Raw genomic sequence first — 8,382 nt, forward strand, 5'->3', positions numbered from 1 at the left:
TGGTGACCATCAGTGTGTTCTCTGCGTTAGGGGTTAGGGGTCCCGTGGTGGTGGTTTTAGCCATCCTGACATGTGTGAGGTGACATCTCAGCGTGGTTTTGATTTGTATTTCCCTGATGATCGGTGATGTTGAGCATATTTTCACGTGTCTGTTGGTCGTCTGTGTGTCTTCTTTGGGGAAATGTCTGTTCATGTCTTCTGCCCATTTTAAATTAGATTATTATATTTGTTTTTTGGGGGTGTTAAGTTTAATAAGTTCTTTACATATTTTGGATACTAGCCCTTCATCAGAGATGTCATTTAAAATATCTTCTTCTATCCCATAGGCTGCCTTTTAGTTTCGTGGATACTTTCACTGCTGTCCAGAAGCTTTTTATTCTGATGAAGTCCCAATAATTTATTTTTGCTTTTGTTTCCCTTGCCTCAGGAGTCATATCTAGAAAGCTGTTGTTATGGCCGGTGTCAAAGAAATTACTGCCCGTCCTCTCTTCTAGAATTTTTAGGGTTTCCTGTCTCACATTTAGGCCTTTAATTAATTTTGAATTTATTTTTGTGTTGGTCTAAGGAAATGGTCCAGTCTCCTTCTCCTGCTTTGTAATAGAGCTCGAAGTCCAGAGGCGTGATGTCTTCAGCTCTGGTGTTCTTTTTCAAGAATGCTTTGGTGATTTGGAGTCTTTCTGGTTCTATACCAATTTTAGGATTATTCTAGCTCTGTGAAAGATGCTGGTGGTGTTTTAAGAGGGATTGCATCGAACGTGTAGGTTGCTTTGAGTAGTATAGACATTTTAACAATATTTCTTATTCCAGTCCACGAGCTTGGAACGTTTTTCCATTTCTTTGTGTCCTCTTCAATTTGTTCCCTAGGTGTTTTATAGTTTTCAGAGTCTAAGTCTTTCTCACCTCTTTGGTTAGGTTTGTTTCTAGATATTATTTTGGTGCAATTGTAAATGAGATCAATTCCTCGATTTCTCTTTCTGCTGCTTCATTATTAATGCATAGAAATGCAACAGATTTTTGTACCTTGATTTGTATCCTGCAACTTTACTGAATTTTTGTATCAGTTCCAGCTGTTTTGGGGTGGGGTCTTTTGGATTTTCATTCCCTTTAAAAGTTTTTTTTTAAAAAATTAAATTAAATTAAAATATTTAGTTATCCCTACCCTCAACATGAGGCTAGAACTCGTGGCCCTGCTCTACCACCTGAACCTCCCTGGTATCATGTCATCTGCAAAGAGGGAGAGTTTGAATTCTTCCTTGCTGATTTGGATGCCTTCTATTTCCTTTTATTGTCTGATTGCTGAGGCTAGGACTTCTAGTACCATGTGAGCATCCCTGTCGAGTTCCCGACCTTAGGGGAAAAGCTTTTTTCCCCCATCAAGGATGATAGAAGCTGTGGGTCTTTCCTAAATGGCCTTTAGGATGTTGAGGGATGTTCCCTCCGACTCTACCTCCTTGAGGGTTTTTATCATGAATGGTTGTTGTACTTTGTCAGATGCTTTTTTCTGCATCTATTGAAATGATCAAATGGTTTTTATCCTTTCTTCTATTAATGTGCCGCGTCCCATCAATTGATTTGCAAATATTGAACCACTCCTGCAACCCAGGAATAAATCTCACTTAATTGTGGTGAATGATTCTTTTAATGTGCTGTTGGATTCGATTTGCTGGTATTTTGTTGAGGATTTCTGCATCCGTGTTCATCAGGGATATTGGCTTGTAATTCTCTTCTTTAGTGGAGTCTTTGTCTGGTTTTGGAATCAGGGTAATTCTGGCTTCGTAGAACGAATTTGGAAGTTTTCCTTCTTTTTCTGTCTTTTGGAATAGTTTCAGAAGAATTAAGTCCTTAAATGTTTTATAGAATTCACATGTGAAGCCATCTGGCTCTGGACTTTTGTTTTTTGGGAGATTTTGGATGACTGATTCAATTTCTTTGTTGGTTATTGGTCTGTCCAGTTTTTCTATTTCTTCCTGGTTCAGTTTTGGTAGTTTATATGTTTCTAGGAATTTATCCATTTCTTTCAGGTTGTCCAATTTGTTGGCATATAGCTTCTCATAACATTTTCTTATAATTGTTTGTATTTCTGTGCTGTTAGTTGTTGTCTCTCATTTGCGACTTTATTTATTTGGGTTCCTTCTCTTCTTGATAAGTCTGAGGTTTATACATTTTATTAAAATTTTCTAAGAACCAACTGTTGGTTTCATTGATCTCTTCTAAAAAAATAGAAAATTTAAATAGTCCTATATCAATGAAAGAAATTGAAACTTTTAAAAACAAAGAAATAAAAACTTGTACCCACAAAGAAAAACCCAGTCCCAGATGGCTTTGCTGGAGGATTCTATCAAATGTTCAAGAACAAATAATGTCAAATGTGTACCCTCCTTCCAGAAAATGAAGGGAAGGCTTCCAACTCATTGGACACCAAAACATGAGAGGCACTTGGCAAGAAAACAAATTAGAGGCCAGTATCTGATGAGCACAAGTGCAGAAATGTTTCCTAAAATAGATCCAACTCCGGTGACCTGAAACATTAGACTGTGACCCATGGGGTGCATCCAGAAGGGTGAGCTTGCTTGAATGTTCAGAATCAACCAGTGTCATTCCCCACATCACAAAATAAAGCCAAAAAAAGCCAAAGACTTCAATAGATGTAAAAAAAGGAACCTGAGACAGTTTGACACTCGTTCATGATAAAAAACTCTCAAAAAAAGTTTGGAATAAGAGAGAATTTTCTAACTCCAGTAAGGGGCATCCGTGAGAATCCTCCAGCCAGTTGTGGTAGGCAACGTGAAATCCTGAACACATCCCCTCGAAGACTGGAGGCGACGCTGGCGTTTCTGCCTTTACGGCTTCCAGTCAAGGTCCTGGTGCAAGTTCTGGCCAGCGCACAGGGGAGAAAAGGACTTAAAATGTGGGAAGTCGGCTGGCCAAGGTTTTGGATCAGATGCAGACAAGGAGGCAGGTGCCGCGGTGCGGGGTTGGGGCTGAGCCTCTGCTGGAGGAGGGGCTGGTCTGGGAGCTGTCCAGGGTGACGGCCACATGTGGGGCTGGGTGTCCTGACAGGTCTGGCTGGTCGGCTCACCAGAGACCCCATGAACAACACATTTGCAATCAGGTCAGGGTGTCGACCTTGGAGAATGCTGTGTGGCCTGAGGTGGGCAGTGCCCAGGGGTCCAGCCAGGCCCGTCTGCTCTGAGGAAGGAGCTGGTGACCTTGGCAACTTTGTTTTCTTCGAGAGCATATGCTGGGGACCGGGTGGGGGTTGACGCGGTGGGCAGCTCCTACCTGGTCAGCATCAGATGCCCATCGTGGTGGCCACGGTTGTGCTTGTGTCTGTGTCCCCATTTCCTGAAGCTGCCACTGCAAAGCACCGCAGATGGGGCGGCTGAAACAACAGAAATTTATTCTCTCACGACCTGGAGACTGGAATCTGGGATCGTGGTGTTGGTGGGGTTGGTGTGTTCTGGGGCCTGGAGGGAGATACTGCTCTGGGCCTCGCTCCTTGGAGTGTTGGGCCAATGCCAATGTTGGCTTCATCTGCACGTCCATGTTCTCCATTTCTATGGCACCAGTTGTATTGGGTTGGGGGCAACCCCGCCCCAAGATGACCTCATCTGTGGAATCCCCCAGCAGTGACTCTGTGTCTAAATCCAATCACATTCTGTGGTCCTGGGGTCAGGGCTCCATCAGCCCATATCAGGGCCGGGGGAGCCACCCCTTCTGTGTCCAGGGGCCGACACGGAGACACTGTCCCCCCACTCCTTTGGCCCACCGTGCACTGGCCCTCCGTGGGCCTGAACGGACCCTGGTTGTCTGCTGGGGAGAGCCGTGCGGGGTGTGGTGATGCTGCCCAGGTGTCTGCACAGAGCTGCACACTCGGGAGGAAGAGCTGAACTCTAGGCGGGACGCACCTGGTCACCAGCCCCTGGCCTTTGGCCTCCACTCTGGTCCACGAACTGCAAGGACCCGAAGTACCAATGCTTTGAGATTTTTTTTTAACCTTGAAATGGTTAAAATTCAAAAGAAACTTATAATATGCACCTAAAATGAAAGTCACCTTTGGAAGCTAATAATTTCTTAATTTAGAGAAATAAACTGTGGTTTGTGAAAGGCAGAGAATGGCCAGTTTTGTTTTCATTTTAGGAAAGCTACCATCTGTCGGGTTTTCTTTTTCATTATGTGTCCTTGGATTTTCTTCTCCTCACGTGCCTCGGGCGATGATCCAGGAGATGCCTCCCCGCGGGGGCCGGGAGCCCGCGTCCACCGTGTCCTGGGACAATCCCCGATGCCCACCTGGATTCCTCCTGGAGACACGCACCACGTGAGGCCTGCCCAGCAGCGGCCGCGTTGCAGGGGGAGCTCCCACCTTCCAGAAGTTGATGTTGGCCGCCGGCAGTGGCTGAGCTCTGAGCCAGGCCCCGGGCCAGGGAGGGTCAAGGCCAGCTTGGGAGACACCTCAAGTCACTGGCTTGAACCCATGTCTGAAGAGCAGCCTCTGCAGATCCTGTAAGCATGTTCCAGCTGACCCCGGGAGCACGTCCTCCAGCTGGTGCTGGGCCAGGTCCTCGAGGTCACTGGGCATCTCGGGGACACCGGGCCTGGGCCAGCTTCTCCCAAATGCTCAGCTGCTCTGACTTGTGCAGGGTGGGGGTGGGTCCAAGGTTGATGAGATTTCCACCTTCGGCACACTTGTGACCCTGGGCTCTGGAGTCCGCGGGGTCCTGTGCATGTCCGTGTGGGAGCGGCCTGGGCAGCCACCCACCTTGCCCCCGCAGAGAGGACCTAGGGGCCCTAATGAGAGCAGAGCCCCACGCGGGCGAGGCTGAGTTGTGAGCGGCACCTGGGAGCAGCCGCCGCCCCCGGGGTCAGATGTGACGTGGGCGGGGAGCCAGCCCTCCGTGGCCTCAGATCTCAAGTCACCCGTGGCTGAACCCTGGCTTCACGCGGAAGGGGGTTTCCCCACAGCGAGCTGGTGTGGTGACCAAGGTCACAGCAGGAAAGGGGGCGGTGCCGGGCTAGGGTCCCTCCTGCAGGGGCCATGCCGGCCCATCCTCCGTGGACGTGCTCTTCCTGGGCAGCGCTGGCGGCCTGGCTCCCGTGGGCTGGCAGGTGTGGGGCTGCCCAGCTCCCCCCGACCCTTTGTGCCCCCACGGCCGTGCAGGGGCCATCCCCAGGCCGTCGCTGGCCGCCCTGGAGGGGCTCGCTTCCGCTGGGTTTTGCAAAACGTCTCTGCGATTTCCTGCGGTTTGTCCCCACACCGGGCAGTGCGGCGCGTCCCAGGGGTGCTGGTTCCACGCTTGCTGGTCCTTCAGCAGGAAAATCAAGGAACGCAGGTGGACACGTGCATGGCCCCCTCGCATAGTCCCAGGTCGGGCGCTGTCCTGGCCACGCAGGAGGAGGGGACAGGGCCGCTCGCTCAGACCCGGGAGGGAGCACATCTGTCTTCCCGTCACTTTCTTTTGATCCATAATGTCACGAGGAAATCATCCACAGCCTAGTCACTTGGTGTGACTCTCACAGGGGTGCCACCTGCCTCCCTCGGGCCGGCGCGGGTGGGGGCCGCAGGGGCCTCGGCATCCCGGGTGCAGGCGGCGGAAGCAGACGCTTGTCCCCTCACGTGGGAAAGCAGGAGGCTTTACATTTTATTTTATTTATTTATTTTTAAGAGATTTTGTTTATTTATTCATGAGAGACAGAGAGAGAAAGACAGAGACACAGGCAGAGGGAGAAGCAGGCTCCATGCGGGGACCCAATGCGGGACTCAATCCTGCGACCCCGGTGTCACACCCTGAGTGGAAGGCAGACGCCCAACCGCTGAGCCACCAGGCGTCTCTGGCTTTACATTTTAAACCCAAGTGAAATGACGTGAATTGGAACGAGTGGCGGCACCTCACGCGTGTCTCCTGTGGCCCAGAGGAGGGTTGGTGGGTGCGCCGGCGGCCAGGCCTGCAGCAGGGATGGGCCAGGGCTGCTCCCCCCGGACCCCGCGTGGAGGGGCAGCCTTGGTGATCCTTAGCCCCGACGACACTGGTGACCGCGGCTGTGCACAGGAGCCCGTGACAGTCGGCGACTGTCCCTCGGGGGTCCCACCTGCCCCAAGCGTGGCCTCCGTGGGGCCACAGCCCCCCTCCGCCCTCAGGGTCCCCAGGGTCCCCACCCCCAGCCTCCCATCCTCCCTTCAACTGACATGAGCTCCCGGCCCAGCCCGAGGCCCCGGGGAGGCCTGGGGGCTGCGCGCTTGGGGAGGACGGCGCTTTCTCCTGCCGGGTCGACCCTTGGAGCTGGGGGTGGTGTGGGGGTGAATCCCGCTGCCTCGGCCTCTGGGGGCCCGGCCCTCACCGCCTACGGGTCCCTCGGCGGGAATCACAACCGTTAGCCTTTTCCCTGAGCCGGGCGAGGAAGGAGACAAGGTTGCTGCCCTTCGGGGCACGTGCTGCGCGGGAGACACAGAAAGGAGCCAGGAGCCCCGTGGTTTGTGCCGCCCCCTGCCCCAAGCCCACCCTCCAGGGCCCCTGCTCCTCCAGCACCGAGCTCGGAGGTGTGCCAGCCGGGTCCTGCTTGCCCTTCTCCTGAGGGCGCGGGAACCCCGTGGTCCCGGTGAGGGTGCAGGGGGGACCCCGGGGGAGCGCAGCCCGCAGGGGGGGTGGCACAGGCAGGGTGGTGCCTTCAGGGGCGCAAGCCCAGCTCCCGGTGGGGCGCCCTCCTGGCCTGACCTCTGAGAACCCGGGGGCAGCAGGCTGGCACCATCCTGGTGTCCGGAGCACCACGAGCTTTCTGGGGAGCAAGGGGCCCGGGCCGCGTGGCCGCATGTTCCCCAGTGACCAGGAGCAGGTGCGTCCCACTCGCGTGGGTCTCTCCAGAGACGCGGTCACACGCTGTGCTGTCACCCGTATAAAGTGCACGGGTCAGGGGCTTCTGCACATGCCCAGCTATGTGCCAGCATCACCACCGGCCACTTCAGGATGTCTTCGTTGCCCAGGAGAGAAGCCCTGCTACTCCAGGTGCGAGGCCTGGGTCCCGGCTCCCCTCCAGGAGGACACGGATCTACCCACACTTCCATCTTCTGGACATTTCGTGGGAGCAGACTCTGCACGATGTGGCCCTTGGTGTCTGGGTTCCCGCACACAGCGCCGTGTTTCTTTTTTTTTTTTTTTCAGCGCCGTGTTTCTGAGGCTCATCCGTGCTTGGTGCCTTCCCAAGGTCGCACCACGTGGGTACCCGCCGGTCTGCAGGTGGACGTGTGTGTGTCTTCCGCCCCTGCTCTCGTGGACAGGGCCACAGGACCACTTGTGTGCAGGTGTCTCTAGGGACACACGTCTCGTTCTCTCGGGCCTCGTGTCTGTGGATCTGTGTCCGTTTTGCTGCTTGTCTGTGCAGCTTGCTGCAGCACATCCCCAAAGTTTACTGACCCCACAATCTCAACGTGAATTTCGTGGGCTGCATCATTTAAATCCGCTGTCTTGCTCCCACGAGGTCACCTTCTGCGGTGACCGACCCTGAGTTCGGGACTCAGAGCTGCAAGCCTCCCACCTGCGCAGACCGCGGCCAGGAAGCACACTGGCCTCCAAGCCGCAAATAACTTCCACCCCATCGTACAAATGTGATTTGGGAGACAATTAGCTCCGTGTCAATCACGGATAATACTGGGAGGCAGGCTGGTGCCTGGGGGCCTCCGTAGAGCTGGAGATGCGAGGGGCTGTCAGATTAAATTAAAGTTTACAACTCTTGAAGCTAAATGGGGGTTTTCGGAGGAAAACTAGAACTTCTCTCTCTTGGTTGTGCGGCATTAATTTGGGAGGCACAACGTCCGTCAGGCTCTAACTGTCCCCGTGGACCTTGCCTTCTGCCTGTGACGGCTCGCCGGGGCCCGAGGCCTGATTCCGACCACGAGTGACTGAACAGAAGCCTCCACCAGAGGCTCGTGGAGGGGACCATGGCTCCCCCCAACCGAGGGCTCATCAGATCCTCCTTCCCAAGCGAGTCGGTGTTGCCTGGGGAAGCCAACCTCTCCCCCGGCCATGGTGAGCCTCGACCTGGACGACCTTGGGCAGCTCAGGACGGGCGTGCGCATGACCCCCACTGCCCGGGGAGGAAAGGAGACCCAGCTGGGCCCTACTGTCCACCCGCAGTCTCCTCCGACGGCCCTGCGCCTTCCTCAGTCTGCCGCACCTGCTCCTGAGCTCCCGGACGTCTCAGGTGGAAGAGGGGGGGAGCACTTGCTTCCCTCTCACGAGGCCCCATTGCACTGGACTTACTGCAAAGCCCTGGGCCTTCCTCTTGTCTGGTCTGGGCCTTCCTGGGGTGTTTGCTCCCGCGATGGTGCGGTGGCCAACAGAAGGAGTTGAACTGGCGAGCGGAGTGACATGGAAGCAGAGCTTCCGACAA

This window comes from Canis lupus, chromosome 10, assembly GCF_003254725.2.
Source record: "Canis lupus dingo isolate Sandy chromosome 10, ASM325472v2, whole genome shotgun sequence".
Classification (NCBI taxonomy): Eukaryota; Metazoa; Chordata; class Mammalia; order Carnivora; family Canidae; genus Canis; species Canis lupus.